Source organism: Balaenoptera borealis (assembly GCF_965194805.1).
Source record: "Balaenoptera borealis genome assembly, chromosome: 4".
NCBI lineage: Eukaryota > Metazoa > Chordata > Mammalia > Artiodactyla > Balaenopteridae > Balaenoptera > Balaenoptera borealis.
This window is the reverse complement of record NC_138861.1, coordinates 10460571-10478207: the sequence shown is the minus strand read 5'-3', so window position 1 is coordinate 10478207 and position 17637 is coordinate 10460571. Positions and strand designations below refer to the sequence as shown.

The 17637-nt window shown below is 40.2% G+C and overlaps 1 protein-coding gene across 5 annotated transcripts in view; it reads left to right on the top strand.

Moving 5' to 3' along the window:
• The window catches only part of GPRIN3 (GPRIN family member 3), an 80379-nt gene that overhangs the window by 48716 nt on the left and 14026 nt on the right, over positions 1–17637 (top strand). Inside the window, exon 1 of one of the 5 annotated variants that reach the window (XM_082391670.1) lies at positions 9068–9836. The exons of the other annotated variants lie outside the window; for them this stretch is intronic. The gene's annotated coding sequence lies outside the window, so the exon portion shown is untranslated. Of the gene's footprint in view, positions 1–9067; positions 9837–17637 lie in introns of those variants that run through there. 5 annotated transcript variants of the gene reach the window in all.

Sequence of the window (17637 nt, the reverse complement as noted above, 5' to 3'; positions counted from 1 at the left end):
ATTTGGTGGGTTTTAGTCAGCATTTTGTTTTTTATTTACTTTATTGAAGTATAGCTGATTTACAACATTGTGTTAGTTTCTGGTGTACAGCAAAGTGATTCAGTTATATGTGTATGTATATTCTTTTTCATATTCTTTTCCATTATGGTTTATTACAGGATATTGAATATAGTTCCTGTGCTATACAGTATGACCTTGTTGTTTATCAAGTCTATATATAATAGTTTGCATCTAGTCAGCATTTTTAAACGGGATGGAATTGAATAGAAATATCAGAACTGTTGTTTTTAGTACCGTTTTATTTTAGTGGACTAAACAGTTGGATACAAATGTGTGTACTGGATTGTGAGGTATTTTTTTAAAGCTGGATTGTGTCAAAAAAGCTTGAAATCCACTGGTATAGCTAATATATTGACAGAGAAAATTTGTCGTAGCAAATTGAAGCAAAAATCCCATTAACCACAGTTCTTTTCAAACAATTAGAAACATGCCATCAGAAGAGTACCAAACAAAATCAGGGGAAATGGAAGTTTGAGTTTAATGCCCAAAGAGTGATTGAGAATGTGAAACGAAAATGTTATTTTTATAAATCTTAAAATAGTAAGTGCTAATATAATCATGACTGCCATAATGGTATGACTGGCCATAAAACTCTGAAAGGAAACTCCTTATGGGATTAGCAGAGTTCTGTGTGCTGTGGTAAAGTGTAACTCGTCCAATACCCAACACCAGCAATTGCCATTCTGTGACTGTACTGCCTTCCCCTTTCCATCCACTCCCTGCAGGCTTATATTAAAGACCTAATTTTTACAGCCTTCCCACCAACACGTAGGCCCAGCCTCCAGGTTCTTGTTTTCTCCATCATCCCCTCTAACCAGTTAGAGTTTCAGGTCCTGGTAATTCTTCCATCAAAAGATGTATTGCATCCGTGTCTCTTTCCACTTTCCTTCTCACTGTTTGTCCAGACTATTGTTTTAACCACCTGTTCATTGCCTTTACTCCACTCCCCCCAGCGTTCCCATATACCCGTGTACTGCCCACTGCCCTTTGATGCTGCCATCCCTGTCCTGTGTGCTTCACTCCTAGTCCCAGCACTTCAATGAGCTGAAAGAATCTGAACTCTGAAGCCAGAGGTATCGCTTATTAGCTATTGACTTTGGGTAAGTTAATTAAATTTTACGAGCTTCAGTTTCATCAGCTATAAAATGTGAGTTAAATGAGTACTACCTCATAGGGTTATTGTGGGTTTTAAATGAGATCATGCTTATGAAGTCTTTTAGGACATAAGAACACCTAGAGCATAGTATGTGCGCAACAAAATACGTTTCCACATCATAACATATTGCTAACTTATATGATGGGGTGTACACTCTTCAAAACAATACTCAACTCTCCTTAGTCTGACATATTGTATTCAAAGTGTCAAATCCTTCTGATTCACAGACTCACCACTGTAGCTGTCCTTGAGCACTGTAGCCTCTGGGATGTTTGCCTTCTCCCTCAGTTGCCACTTCCCCAGTGCGCTCTTATCCTTCTCTGCTGTGCCACATTCCAGCGTCTGCACCACGCTGCATCTTGTGTTCTGTCATTCACTTGGCCCTTAGCAATATACGTCATGAGTTATTGTTTCTCCTATGTGTATCTCCATGCATGAGATTTATAGGAAAGATGCCATAGCAAACGAAAAAGTAAAAATGCCAAATAGGTTATATTACGTATAAGAACAAAATGTGTTTGAAAGAGTAAGAAATAGATGAACCATTTGTATTTCATTGTAGACTCAGTGAGGCCTACCTTTGTCTGGCAACTTTGATAAGTTAATTTGATTCTAGTTAACTGACCTTTGTTTTCTTAGCGTCAAAGCAAATTGCGAGGAGACTGACTTAGTCACAAAGATTTGATATAGACCCCAGAGGTTATCAGTGTTAAGCTGCCTTCTTCATCCCTGAGAAGCTGTACTAAGACCACCAGATAAAGGGAAGCCCTTTATCATTTTTTCTCCCACTCCTTTTGTCCTTTTTATGGTAAATCAGTTTATCACATCCTTCTCCTCACCTTTATGTTTTTTCATGTCACTATGTGCTCTGCTTTGGTAACTTTAAAATGGTGATTAATCAACAGGTCTCGTGTAATATTTTCTCCCCAAATGAGAATTAAAGATACTCAGGTTGACTAAGAGAATAAATAAATGCTCAAGATTTACATGCTATTGGTTGGCTAAATTAAGCTGACAGTTCTAAAAGTGTTTTAAGTGAAAGGGACATGTATTACCTTAGTTCGTCAAATATTTGATTTAAAGCTTAGTGCAATGAGAATCCTATTGCTACAGAAAAATATTCCTGTCTCTCCACAAATATTTTTGATCACCAATTATGTATCAAACCACATAGCAAAAGGTTGGATTCTTTGATAGTGCCTAATCACTGCCTTGAAAACGGGAATCCCTGTTGCTTAATCTATAGCTTTTTCAACACCTGAGTAGGCTTGAAGAACTGTGTTTTGTCCTGTATGGGAGAATATGGTTCTAAATAATGGGTATCTTAACCTTAATCCAACCAAAATGCCGTTTAGGCACAATCACCTCTTGTATCCTGCCTTCTCTGGTTAACAATTTCTGTAATAAATTTCACAGTTGAGGGATTAAGCCTTAGAAATGATTCATTATGAAAAGAGTGAATATCAACGACACTAGCCTTTTGGAGGAGGGAGGAGAAAGGCCAGGCAGATGTGGTTGTAGAGGGGATGGGGTGGACATTTTAACACAGACCTACTTCCAGAAAGGTGCCCTCAAAGGGAAGTTTAGTGATATACTATTGAGGTGAATTGTTATCTTTTTAAAAACTGCTACACATTAAGCATGCTAGGCCACTGAAAAAAAGTCATTATTGCTCAGTTGAATAATTAACCAAATTTGCAGAGGAAATCCAGAAGCACCATTGCCACAGGAAGGATGAGAAGCAGGTGCCACCTACAGTGGCCATCTTTGAAAAACAAAATTTGTACTGGAGTATTAAATATTGTCTTAAAAACCAGAAGAAATTTTTCTCTCGAGGAACTAATAACTAACTTAGAAATGTTTAGAGGATTCCTTCCAGGTGGGAATAAATTCTGCCATCCCACCTTCCTTCAACCTTGATAACGTGTATATCCAGCATACCTCAAAATTATACACTTCTCCCTTTCACCTTCCAACTGATTTGCCTTACAATCATTCAAGAGCTTCACTGTTTTTCTTACTTCCATAGCCAGCTTCTCAAGAAAGGTATAAATATTTAACAGCTGGCTCTCTGGGAGAAAAATACCCCTGAGATTTGGAGTTTGCCGGTGATGTCACTGATTACAGACTCACTGATTACAGAGATCCAGCACACTACTGCTTGTACGCCTGCTACTGCCATCTTTCGCCCCTTAGGTACCTTAGTAGTGGCTTCAGAATTTCTCTATCAAAGGGAATTGCAGGGCCACTGTAATTGCAAAGGGACGCTGCATATTAACTGCACTATTTTTATTGGATTATATGGGTTTGGAGTGAATTCAGGGGCATAGAGAGAGCAGTGGGGAGTAGCTAAAGCCCCCAACCCCAGTTCATGCCGTTCACCCACCTTTGGCAACAATCACCCATTAAACGTCTTCCGGTCCAGGCTTTGGTCCCTGTTCTTTCATCGTCTTGTCAACCTTCCCACCATCCTCCCCGTCACTCTGATTGGAAATCTTGGAATCATCCTTCATTCCTTCCCTCCCCTTGCTTCCCACGTGCCACCTCTGCCATAGTTTTCACGTCTCTTTTCTCTAACTACTAACAACGTTGATGGACTTCTCCCTACCTTCTACGTGGCAGTAACCTTGCAACTGATCTCCCTAACTGTGGATTCCTTTCGACTAGTGAGCGCGACTTGAAACGTGCTTCCTTTGTAAACTTTCTAATTGTCTCACTGGCCTGTTGGAAAAGCTCTGGTAGCTTCCTACTGCCCACCAAGAAACCCCAAATATGTCAACAAAGCCATTAAAGGTTTTCCAGTCTCACCTGATCTACCATATCAGCTTTTAGCTCCCAATAGCCACTTTTATGGAACTGCATACCAGTATTGGTTGTTTTACAGATAGCTCCCCATCTGATAAGGCAGGCGCATGCAGGCGCGTACTAGCTGATAAACATTTTTAGTGACACTCCTGCATATGAGTACACTATGTTTAAATTTTCAGGACAACCCACTCTTCCTTGAATAACTGGTATATTTCCCCATGTCTGCGTCTTTCTTTTTGTGTCTGTGTCTTTCCCCTTTGTACAGTTGAAATCTTCCCTGTCATTCAAGGTCTGACTCAAATTCGTGTAGCACTTTCAGACATTAACAAACAGAAAGAGGAGGTAATACGTCTTAAAACAAGAAGAGAGAAATGACGGTGGCGTGTAAATGGCTTAAACCAGAAGCCAGAGTCTACCTGGAGCCCAGGTAGGAAAGAATGTCAAGGACTGAGGAGGAGCAGTGATAAGCAATTCCTAGGAAAGCCATGTAAATGCTGTTGAACCAGAGATGTCAGGGCGATTGTAATCCTTCTAAGGCAGCAACGAAGAAGACTACCTCAATGGGGCAGGTTTAACCCCAGATTCCTTCCCAGGTATCTAGTGGAGTCTAATTGTATACTGGGGACTCGCGTGCAGAACTGGTTTAGATAAAGTAAAGAGCTGGTGTAATATCTGAAAACCCAGAGAGTGCCTCAAGATAAAACAAGGTCTGAAAGTGCAATGTTCGAGAAAAACATCCTTCCCATTTTTACACCACGAATACTCTTAGCAATGGGAAACCCAAGATTTTAACATGCGTTATAAAATAGGAAACCTCAGGGCTATGGAGTTTGATTTGGCAGTAATCGTGTTTCTCCGTTCTTACTCTTCTTTACATGTTTTGCTAAGTTTTACACAGCTGAACCAAGACTATGTTTACAGGGTTTTAAAAGTACAAAAGAATAAAGTTTTAAAAATCACCCATAAAACTACTATATATTGACTCGCCATTTTACACATTTCCTTCTAATATTTTTTTCTACATATGTATTTTCTCTAAATATTATATTAGATATAAATTTCTCGCAGCCTGTAGCATCACAACTTACTGATACAATTGATCAAAATTAGAGAAAATGAGGAATTATGAAAATGATACGTATATTCCTAAGATTTTTTTTCCTTCCAACTAAAACATTTGAATTTGCATCATTCACTAGCCTTTTGATACAGGGCAGATGTTTTCTTTGAGAATAGAACCACTAGTTGGAATTTTGTAACCTCTTTCTTATGTAAACTCATAATGGACTCTCAATATTTTTCTACTTCAGTTTTGTTAAAGCGAAGCAAAGCATTTCTAATTAAGAATGTTAAGTGTTTACAATTATTTTCCCCTTTTATAGCTGTGTCACCCATTCCTAATTCAATCGCTCCTTTTTTGTAGTCACCCACCTTTGTCAAGTCTTCCCAAAGCATTCAACTTAGTTTCCAGGAAACAAAAACACTTTTTCCCTCAAGTTATCCTTTTAACGCAATACAGTTGTAGTCGGATGATGGGGTGACAAGAACAAGGGCAACTGGCACAGGCAAGTTCAGGAAGAGCCGCTGACTCTCGGTCTTAATACAATGTGAGTGACAGAAGCAGAGTCAGGCAGGACCGCCAGAGAGAGGGCTACCAGCTACAAGGTCCCATGAGTCGTGAGCCTCACCAGCAAAGCCTGCCTTGAGAGTGGAAAGCTCTTTAGCTGGGTGGGGTTAGGTAGAGAGCTTCTACTGTATAACCCTCCAGTGAGCTTCGTGGTTCACAAACACTTACCAGTCATTTTGTTTACTTCCTTAGGCTCAGGTCCCAGAAGGAGAATTATAAGTAAGCTTAGTAGGACTTCAGGAGTGACAGAGAGTGGAAGTCAGAGGACTGGCGATTTAACAATAGGCTGGTCTGGAGGGACCGCATTGGGAAGGCGACACACGAGCAAAGACCTACAGAAGCCCTGTGCAATCCCTCCACCTGATTTCACTCCCCTGCCCTCCTACTCAGCTCCTGCTGCCACGCTAAGCTCTTCGCTCTTCCCCACAAGCTCCTGCCTCTGCACTAGTTGTGCCCTCTGCACCTGGAGAACAAAGGATGAGGCACAGTGTACAAGGTGCCGTTGGTACAACAATGAACAATCTACTACCAGAGACGAGAGATGGGACAATCACTTTGGGTTGATGTGATCAGAAAAGGTCTTAGGGAGATATTATCTTTCCAAAATGCTGTGCAGATTTTCCCCTCTTGCTGTCTTTAATGTGCATACATCATGAATTCATTTTTACCTCCCATTTTGTGCTCTTGGACGCAGTAGAGTGTGGGTTCAGACTCACCTGGATTTGAATTCCAACTATGCTACTTACTGAATGTGCAACTTTGGTGAGCTGGATTTCTCTGAGCCCCAGTTTTCTCATCTGTAAAATAAAGATAATAACCCTCTTTGAAGCTTGCTGGAAGAAAAGTCAGTAACATACGAGGTCTGACAGATGATGAGAGAGGATATCACTGTTACAAGAGAAATGGATCAGATAGTGAAGGCCATTTTTTAAACTGTGCTAAGGAGCATGTATCTTATTTTATAGGTAATGGGGAACCGTTAAAATTGTTTTGCACAGAGAAGTGACATAGTATATGTTTGTTTTAGAAAGACAACGTGAGCAGCAAGTGGAGGGTACGTTTTTCAGAACTGGCTAAATGAGACCAAGCAGTATGATATGGCACTGTTGTGAGATGTGATAAATTCGGTTAAGCCTGGTAGAGATAGAAGAGGTGGATTTGATAACTGGCAATTAAAATATGTTTTCTAAACTTTATGTCTTAACATGTAGTTGATTCTCAAAATATCGGCAAAATAGATAAATTTTTCTTAATCATTTTCATTGATGGTTTGACCCAGTTTCCCAGAGTTTGGCTTTAGGTCATCCTGGGATTTATTGTTTGAGGTATATATGATTTGAGGACCAACTGCTCAAGCTACCAAGAATAGGAAAGGAGGGGAAAAAAAAATCAACGGATAAAAAGGAGTCAGAGAGTCTGGGAAAAGAAACTTAAGTAAACTTTATTTTGTGGCCCAACAGACATCGCTTTAAAAAGCACTTGTCAGCTGTTGACTTTGAAAAATAATTACATCATCTAGCTTGAAGCTTGTAGATAACCAAAATGGATAAAGAAATTATGGTTTCTTTTTAACTGGTTGCATTCTGGGCTGATCTCCTTGCAGAGCAAAGAGCAGATGGAAAGAGTGTGGAAGGATAGATCGGCACAAATCCATCACCAGTGATAGAAAAGCTCCAGGGTGCAGGCATGTTCAGTTTTGCCTGGCGGGGGGGCACCAGCTTTTAAATTTTTAATTATTTTTGAATAAGTAATACATTCATATAGTTTAAAATTCAAAAAGTACCAAAGGATATAGAAGGAAAAGTCTTCCACCCATCCTACCCCCCAGGCACACAGTTACCTTCCTCTGATAGCAATTTCTTACTTACCCTTGCAGAGATATTTTATGTATATACAAGCAAAAGATATTCATTTTTCCCTTTTTAATACAGTTGGTAGCGCAGTAAACATACTGCTCTGTATCTTAGGGTTTTTTCTAACTATCATTGTGTTTTTGTTTTGTTTTATTTGTTGTTTTACTTAACAATATATTTTGGAGGCTATTCCATATCAATACATAAAGAATTTCGTTGTTATTAAATCCGGCTGCTTGTATATCATTATATGGAAGCGCCATAATTTTTGTAACTAACCACTCCCTATTAATGGACATTTAGATTACTTCTAATCTTTTGTTATTTCATGCAGTGAATAACCTTGTACATATATCAATTAGTACATTTATTTATTTATTTTACTCATAAGGTTACCTAAGGAGTACCTAAGGTGGAATTGTTGAGTCAAAGTGTATTTGACCTTGTATTTTTGACCAATAGTGCCAAAGTGTTCTCTATAAAAGTTGTATTAATTTACATTCTCAAAAAAACATTTGCATTCTCACAGGTAGAGTATGAAGAACACTATCTTTAACTTGAGAGCAGAAAACTGTATCGTTAATTCATGTGTACCTGGAGTAAATTCAAAGGGTCTCACATCAGCTCACAGGTATTCATTCTGAAGATGTTGCTTTCCATCCAAGGTGATACGTTTGTCTCCTAGATCAGTGGTTCTCAACTGGGGACAGTTTGGCCTCCCAGGAGACATTTGGCAATGCCTGGAGACATTTTTGATTGTCACCACTAGGAGGTGGAGGTGCTGCTAGGATCTAGTGGGTAGAGGCCAGGGATGCTGGGAAACATCCTACAGGCACAGGACAGTCACCTGTCTTTCCTGCCCCACAAAGAGTTATCTGGTGCAAAATGGCGATAGTGCAGAGTAAGGACATCTGCCCTAGATCAATGTCTACATCCTGATGATGGTATTAAATACATCTTTTACAAAGCTGAGGATCCCTGACTCTGAGACCTAAGGTCTGTGCCAAATAAAATAACGAGTCCTCTGTGCTTCTATAGTACATTTGGTTTTTGTTTCTTCTCCAACATTTATATTGTATTGAAATTAATGATTTATAGGAACTGTGAGCTCCTCAAAAACATGAATGTATCTTATTTATATTTGTATCCTGAATAGCCGGCACAAAGAAAGCACTCAGCTTATTAAATGAATGAATGGATGTAACAGTACTTTCTAGTTGTCTCAGTGTGACTTAAGGGATTATTTTATTTTTCGCTCGTTTCTTTTTTTTTAATTAATTTATTTTTTATTTATTTATTTTTGGCTGCGTTGGGTCTTCGTTGCTGCACACTGGCTTTCTCTAGTTGTGGAGAGCGGGGGCTACTCTTCGTTGCATTACGCGGGCCTCTCATTGCTGTGGCTTCTCTTGTTGCAGAGCATGGGCTCTAGGCGCACGGGCTTTTGTGACACACGGGCTCTAGAGCGGAGGCTCAGTAGTTGCGGCACACGGGCTTAGTTGCTCTGTGGCATGTGGGATCTTCCTGGACCAGGGCTCGAACCGTGTCCCCTGCATTGGCAGGAGGATTCTTAACCTCCTTCCCACCAGGGAAGCCCTATTTTATTTTTAATCAAAGGCCATTTTTTTACTCTTATTTGCTCACTTTCTCCTAATTTCAAATGTCCAGTTTTCTTTAGACTGACGCAAGTAATTTTTTCTAGCCGACAGAGGAATTGTACCAGGAAGTGTCAGCTGAATAAGAAACATGGGCCTCTCCCCTGACTTAAACTTCTGTAAACTGTGGTTTATTACCACAGCATTAGTCACTTAATTATATACTAGCTTGCTCATTTATAGCTTCTGATTGAATTTGTCTCGTCTCCTCAAATGGATTGAAATCTCCTGAAGGGCAAAAATCAAAAATTGTAAGGACCTCAGTGAGGCCTAACTTAGTACTTTACAGTCTATAAAGCAGGAGAGCGACAGGTTGTTTAATTCTCTCTCTTTTTTGTTAATCACAACTCAGACCAAACCCAAAGAAGATCCTGACCTCAGCAAAGAAACTCTTCCTTCTCAAGAGCAGAGCACCCCAGATTCTCCCAGACACTCGGGTCCTCCTTGCTTACCAACAGCAGGAGAGCCAGGCGCAGGGCCCTGAGGGACCCGTCTGCTTCCTGACTTAGCCTTCTCCCACCTCCCCACCTCGTTCCCCAGGAGAGAAGAGCCCCGACTGACCGTGCACAGCTCTCTTTTCACGTCTGTGTCCATCGCTGCACATGCTGTCACCAGACACTTTCCCAACTCAGCAGGACTAAAGGCCCCAGTGTGACTTGAGCTAAACACAGAAATCACTCGTAAGCTTTCCTCCCACTGCCCGCTAGCAGGGGTCTCCGCTTAGCGGCCCCCTCCAGGCCCACCACACCTGGGCAGGCACGGGGCCTGAAGGACAGCGGGTGGAGCCGAGGCCTTGTTTTAATGAGAAGCCCCTGGTGTGGGTGGGGAAAGGGCATCAGCGGACCAGCAAGGTCGGAGAGAACTAAGCAAGGGCAAGAATCCTTGCTTGGAAGGCTCAGTGGCGCTAAATAGATCCTGCAGAAAACTGGGCTGGGGGGCAGCTTTGATCCTATCTGAGTTTAAAATGCAAATACAAAAAAAATGCAAAAGCCGAACTGCTGGGTTTATTTCCAATAGCTTGTTGTTTAACTACCATTTAGCCCTGAGATCCTGTTGCTTTCTCTTTCCAATTAAAATAAGCTTGCAGTTGAAGACCTTCAAAGCTGAGTTGTGAGAGAAAAGGAAAACATTCAGATTTGAATATCAGGCAAACCGAGTAAACGATAAGAGACAGCTTGATGAGGGAAGGTAAAGAAATAGCAAAACTTAAATATTTGAATCATCTCTTCCCTAGAAGAGTTCAAGTTTTAAAAATACCGATTTCAAGGCCTTTTTAAAACAGCAACTTTGATATCTAGCGATGAATTATCTCCACAGGTGAGGAGAGTGGAGCTATTGAGGGGTTAATTTTTGAAGGTTACTAAAACCTGAGTCGACTTTGCTGAGAAAGAACCCAAAAGGTCACATTTCCCACATGATCTAAAAAGAATAGAGCTCATTATTGTGTTTATTTTCAAGGTAGCTAAAACTTTCCTCTTCAAATGATAGTCTTTGGGCAGGGGTTTGGGAGAACATATAGTAAACTTATTTAAGTGTTAGAACGTATAATTTGGACTCTCTAGAAAGAGATTGCATAGTTTCTACCTTCTTAGGTAAATGATGCCAAAATAATAATTTTTAAGTAATAATAACTCCCGATTGTGTATCTGTTATTTTCCAAGAACCATGCAGAGTATTTAACTTATTTAAGCTCTATAACAACTCTTTGAGGCAGGTAAATTCCATTTTGTGACATTTTCCAATGCCTTAGACAAAAGGATACTAACGTGCAGCCTTGGAAAGGTTTCCAGACATGAACCTCCTAAAATTATCTGCAAACATGTATGTGTGTGTGCACATGTGCGTTTCTCTCGAGAGTCCATGGTTTTCGTCAGCTTCTCAGAAAACTCTGTGGCCCTTAAAACATCCAAATTGGATTAATCATTATGAAGATCAGGAACTTCTGGGTTGCCTAGTCTACCTCTATTAGCGTGAACAAGTAAATGGTTTCAAGGCTATGTTTTCTGAGTTTTCTCTTGTTTCCCTCATTGATGACGCTTCTTGCCCAGGTCCCTGAGTTTGCCTCCAGAAAACATGCCCGTCTCTGCCCTGTGTCAAATTGGTTAACAACCTGGACTCTGGAGCCAGATGGTCTGGATTTAAATCTGGTCTCTCCCACTTACTGCTTGCGTGACTTTGCCTCAGTTTCCAGCTCTGCAAGGTGGAACTCAGAGTAGGACCGTGCCCCTAAAGTTGTTCTGAGGGTTAAATAAGTTCATGTAAAGAACCGTGTTTGGAATATAGAAAGCAATAAGTGCTTGCTGTACTGTGTGCTTCTAATCTGTTGTGAATTTAGAAGCCGTCTGTTCAAATCATATTTGACGAAAAGGGAGGATATATTTGGGGTCTTCATGCTTCTTAAGGCCCTTCTTACTTCTCGGTTTTTGTCCAGCCCTGCTTACCGTGGAATTCAGTGAGATAACAAGCCAGGTATTTGTTTTTCTAAAACACTGTGGAACAAAAGAAGAACTGAATAGGGAAGGGACGCAGTGTGTTTCTCACAAGCCTTTATTAAAGTAGCCATTATAACAAAGTCCACGACACTGTGTTGGCACTAAGCAAAGCAGCCGCCTGTCTCTTCAGCCCTCCTGATTTGCTTTAGATGCAGTTCGAAGGGAAGAACCAATTTTTTCAGCTGGTATCTTTGAAGAGTGCATTTGAGGCAGCTATTAGCGTGAGGGTATGATTTTTTTTAAAGAAAGAAGAAGCAACTGCTTTTCCCAGCCTGTGGGTGTTTCCTGGGATTGAATCACCCCCCCTTAAAACTAAACTGGCAGGATCTGCTGGGTTCAGAATGCAAATGATCCAGGCAAACGTTCCCAATTAAAGGAGGCAAATAAAATTGGATTAAATAGGATACCAGATGACATTTTTTTCTTTATCCTTTTCTTGAGGATTAATAGTCTCTTAGGTTTCACCTCACTCTTCTCTAAGGGTCTTTGTACCATCCATCTGAAGGCTGCTGTCCGATGGGTGGAGACGGGGATACCAAGGTCCCTGTAACACTTTCCTAATGTCACTAAAGAGATTTGATGACATCCTGGAGCCCTCGTTCTAGCAGTGCAGCCGTTGTGAAGTGGGCGGAGGTAATTGCTGCCCACTGGATTATCACCATGACCTGCAGGGTATCAGCATCTTGCTGGTCCGGAACTGCCAAGCCTCTCTCCATTCTTTCTGCCTAATGCTCTTCCCACCGGAGCAGCTTTGGAGCAAGTCACAAAGGGCTGAGATTCCCCGCTACCTGTCTTATTAAGCAAGGGTGTCTGTTATGAAAATAGGCAGCGTGGCAGCGTAGTGGAACCTAGTATTTTCAGAATGAGCAGAGGTGGTGTCAGCTTTCAACAAGCAGGGCTTTGCATAAAGTGACCAGTTATGAATGCCATTGTCGTCGCTGTTAGTACCATCCAGGCTGCTGCTAAGTTGCAAACGACTTACAAAAAGAAGTTTCCCTCTCCTTTGAAGATAGATGGATGATAGATGATAGATAGACAGATAGATAGATAGATAGATAGATAGATAGATAGATAGATAGATATAGATAGATGACAGATAGATAGATACACATTTTTTTCTTTCCATTTTCTTTCCAGAGTTACAGATAATAAGGCAGCACATGGAAGGGGCCCAGGCATGACCATTCATTAGAATTCAGTTGAACTGGAATTAGATGTATTCAGCCTTGAGTAGGTGACTTAATCTCTGAACCTCAGTTTCCTTCCCTGTAAAAAGTCGTTCATGTGTACCCTGCAGGCTGGCTGCATTGCTGGAACAAGGCTTTAAATCTTGGCTCACAATTTTAAAGGCAAAAGCGCCAAAGGGACCTGCTGTCAAGAATCCAGTTCCCGTCAGACTTAAAGACAAACTCACTTCGAGATGCCAGTAGCTTCTGTGGGATCCATGCCCAGTTCAGAAAGAAGTCATGATGCTCCAGAGAGTCTTATAAGAAATTCCCTATTTGCTGATGCTGATGAGAAGACAAGGACTCCTTCCTTTAGCAAACTTGAGTCACTCTCCTCTGAGCCCGCTTCTTAATTAAGCCTCAGCCTTGGGCTTCCCTGTCTGCCCTTCCAGAGTCCAGTGTTAGCAAGAATCCTGCTAAGCCGGTGTAGAGAGAATACTCCCACCCATGGTATCTGATCATTCTCAATATCCAATCAAATTCCTCCTCCTTCACCATCCCCCAGGTGATAGCTGATCACCTGACCTGCCTTCTGCAATAATCCCCCTATCCTTGATGCCTCTTCTTAATCATTTTCCATCCACTGACAAACCTCCCCAACACAAACCTACCCCTTGGTTATAAATCCGCACACATTCTTGTGTACGTATTTGGAGTTGAGCTCAATCTTTCTGAACCTTCCTTATCATTTTAACAAGTATAAGAATAATTTTTTCTTTTAACAGAGATCAAAGCTTAAATATGAGGTTTTTTGAAGAGGCTAACACAGTGCCAAACTGTCCACAGAGGACTGAAAATTAGGTTGGGAAGTCTACTGTGTCAGTGCACTTAACAACAAAGCTCTCAAACTGAGCTGCCCATTGGAGCCGGGGTAAGTTATGTAAAGGAGTGAAGCAGGCTAGGTGAGGAATGGGCAATCTGCAGTCGGGTGCGTCCCTGCCCTCTAGAGGGACCGCCCTTATCTGCGCCACCTAGTGTTGCTACCTGGAAATGCATACCTTCTGTTTTTTTTTTTAAGAGAAGCAAGAAGAGAGAAATCTGGATTTTTATGAAAGATCAATTCAATGGACAAAGAAAGAAAAGAAAGGGGAGGAAAGAGGAAAAGGGCAAGGAGAGAGAGGGGAAGAGGAGGGGGAGGGAAGGGAAGGGAAAATCACACAGGACACACACACAGACCTGCAGAAGGAATTTATTCAGTCTGTGGCTCACCTGTTTGCAACCTCATTTTTAGGTGTTATTAAATCTTATCACAGTGGACTCCCGTTGCTTTTAAAGACTTTTACTCCTCACTCTAAACCACCAAGTAATTACATTTTTTAAATGACCTATTTGTCCAACCTATTAGAGACTATAGATTTCTGCTGTTTGGCTGGAGAGGAGAGGGGCAGATGAGGGAGGGCTGCTTCTTGAGCTTAAGCAGTCTTTCCGGAGCTCCTGGAGGTGCTGTGACAATTACCATAGCAGATATGTTTTGAGTAGTGTTGATTTCCTATCTACCCTTGAATCAAGAGATTTCGAATTACAGGTGATAGCCAAGCAATCTGGGCTTTTCTTCTTGATTCTTTTTTTTTTTTAATAAATTTATTTATTATTTATTTTTGGCTGCGTTGGGTCTTTGTTGCTGCGCACGGGCTTTCTCTAGTTGCAGCAAGCGGGGGCCACTCTTCGTTGTGGTGCGTGGGCTTCTCATTGCGGTGGCTTCTCGTTGCAGAGCACGGGCTCTAGGTGCGCGGGCTTCAGTAGTTGTGGCTCGCGGGCTCTAGAGCACAGGCTCAGTAGTTGTGGCGCACGGGCTTAGTTGTTCCGCAGCATGTGGGATCTTCCCGGACCAGGGCTCGAACCCGTGTCCCCTGCATTGGCAGGCGGATTCTTAACCACTGCACCATCAGGGAAGTCCCTCTTCTTGATTCGTGAATTGATGGATAATTTAGCCACTATTAACAAAGCAAATAAAAGAAAACATCCTTTCAAAAATAAACCAGTACAATCAGCTCTCTGTGGGAAATGGGGGTAAACTCAGTGACTTCTGAGAGTTTAATGAAGTCCCTCATCTTTTCTAAGTCTTTCAACTTTCAGTTGCTGAACTCTGAGGTGCTCGTATTTTACAGTCCTCTTTGGCAAGCCAGGCTTCTTGGCTCCAGCCGAATAACACAGGAGATGTTCTGTCCTCCTAGGTTTATTAGACCTTCCAGCTTTTTGTAGCAGGTGGCCAATGTACTTGTTTTTAATTGTCTAGACCTGGATTACAGATACATAAAATCTCAAAAATAAGATACAACCATGTTCTTATTTCTAAAAATAGCACTCTTTTAAATTGTGTTTTCATTAATATTTCATGCCATGGGTTAAATTTTTTTATTTCGAAGTTTGGCAGGGCTTAATAATGACCATTTTGGAGGGAAATGGAATCAATTAACACCTTTTTGTGCGCAAGACCCTGCACGGTGTCCTGTGGAGTGAACAGAAAAGAATCAATAAGCTAGTTCCCTTACCTCCTGAGACTTGAAGGACTTTGGGAGAAATGAGGCATTTATACAAGTAACAGCAGTACAAAAACAGTACATAAAAAGCACAATACAAAGGATGCAGATGACCATAGCTGTAGGATTTTGAAAAGAGAGAGAGAGACTATGGGCTTTAAGTGGGGCTTTGAAGAATGGGTAGGCTTTCTGAGGATAAGGGGCTCAGAGAGAGGACTAAAGGTACAATAAAGACAGGTGCAAAGGAGGGAGAGGAAAGATGGGCTTGCACCACAACAAGTGATTGCAATAGAAAACTCCAGAAAGGAAGAAATGGAATATAAACCTGGGGACATGGTTTGAATGAGCAGAAAGCTGTCAAGACCAAGAATATTTAACCCATTAATATGAATAATGAAGTTAGAAGGAAGAGCTGGTTTGGGGAAGAAGATAAGTTGGATTTATTGTTAGGTGTCATATGATAGATCAGCCAAATAACATTGAACCAAAATATAAAATTATTTATTTTCAAAATCTGGGCCCAACCAGGTTTGCCTTTGCCTTACTTTGACCCTAAAGCTGAAGTTAAGATTGTGCTGTTTGATTTATTATCCAACACATGCAAAACAGTAAGATCTTTGATTCTTGTATCTGGAGGAGTCCTTAGAAATCACATAATTCATTTCATCAATGAGTTAATTTGGGGTGCAGAAAGATTAAGTGATTCCAATGAGGTCACAGAACCTATGAGTGATAGAGGTAATATTAAAACAGTCATCTACTAATTTCTGAACCATTGCTGGAGTCTGATTTTCCTTTCTAAAAAATGTTTATGCATAAACACACATGAATAAATTTTCATAAATACTTTTAAAAATTCAGATATACTTTTTAAAATATACTTTTAAAATCCAAAATACTTTTGGATACCTCCATCTCTTTTTCCCTGTTTCCAAAGTCATCACACTCCCTCCATTTACCACCTAATATGTCTCATTCTGTATATTTTTAGAATTTATATAATCATACACAAACATATCTGTACACACCCACATAACACAAACATATGTAGTGTTTTAGGTCATTGTTTTACAGAAATGAAAACATATATATTCTTTTCTGTACCTTGCTTTTCTCATTCAACCATACCTTGGGGAAATCTCTCCCAAGTGAAAAGTTATAGTCTAATTAACTGTTTATTTTAATGGTTGTATAATGCTCTACCATAGAGCTTTGTCATGATTTAGTCTGCCTTTCCACCTAATCAAGGAGATCAGTTTATTCTGAGTTTTTTGTCTCTACAAATAGTACTTCAATAAACATACTTGTATGTATAGCTACATATGCTGGTATTTTATTTCTATGGATAGGATCACTGGGTCAAGGACTTGTGTATTTTTAGTTTTAAAAGCTAAACTGCTTCCCTAAGAAAGCTGCAACAATACACATTTGCACATACAATTAATGAAAATACTTCCCTTCACTCAATCTCCCCAGGCCATGGTGTTATAACATTTTTTTTTAAGTTTTTGCAAGTGCAATTGGTGTAGAGTAAAATCTCATTGTTACTTTATTTGCATTTCTTTGAGTACAAATGAATTTGATCATCTTTTCATAAGATTGTTGGTTATTGGATTTCCTATCTTGCAAACTGTTCCTTCATATTCTTTATCCATTTTTCCAGCGGATTATTTTGTCTCCTTGTACATTTTTAAGAGCTTCTGCTATATTACAGATATTTTTGCCTGTCCTCTAGGGTTGCAGACATTTTTAAACCTATCGTATCTGTTCATCATCTTTTGCCATGCAAAAGTTTTGTCATTTTTTAAGTCACCTATGCTGATGTTTTCTCTCATAGTTTTTGTATTTTCTGCCTTGCCAAAAGAAGCCTACCTACCCTGCCCCTAGATTATATTTATGATCCTACATTTTCTTAACAGGATTATTTATTTAATTAATTATTTTCTATTTTAACCTTTCATCTCTCTAAGTCCATCTAAGATTTATTTTTGGAATTGGTGTAAGATAAAGATCTAGTTTTCTTTTCTTCTGGTTGAATAGTTTGCCAGCCCCTTATATGAAATAACCCATCCTTTTGTCACCAAATTGAAATGCCTTTTTTGTCATATATTAAATCCTCATTTATATCTGGATCTATTTCTAGATATTCTATTCCACATATCTGTTTAGGCCTATTTCAATACTTATTCATTTGATTACAGTAGCTTTATAGGATTTTCTGATATCTGGTAAATCGGATTACTCAAATGAGGTAATTATCAAGTGCGTAGGTAAATACGTTAA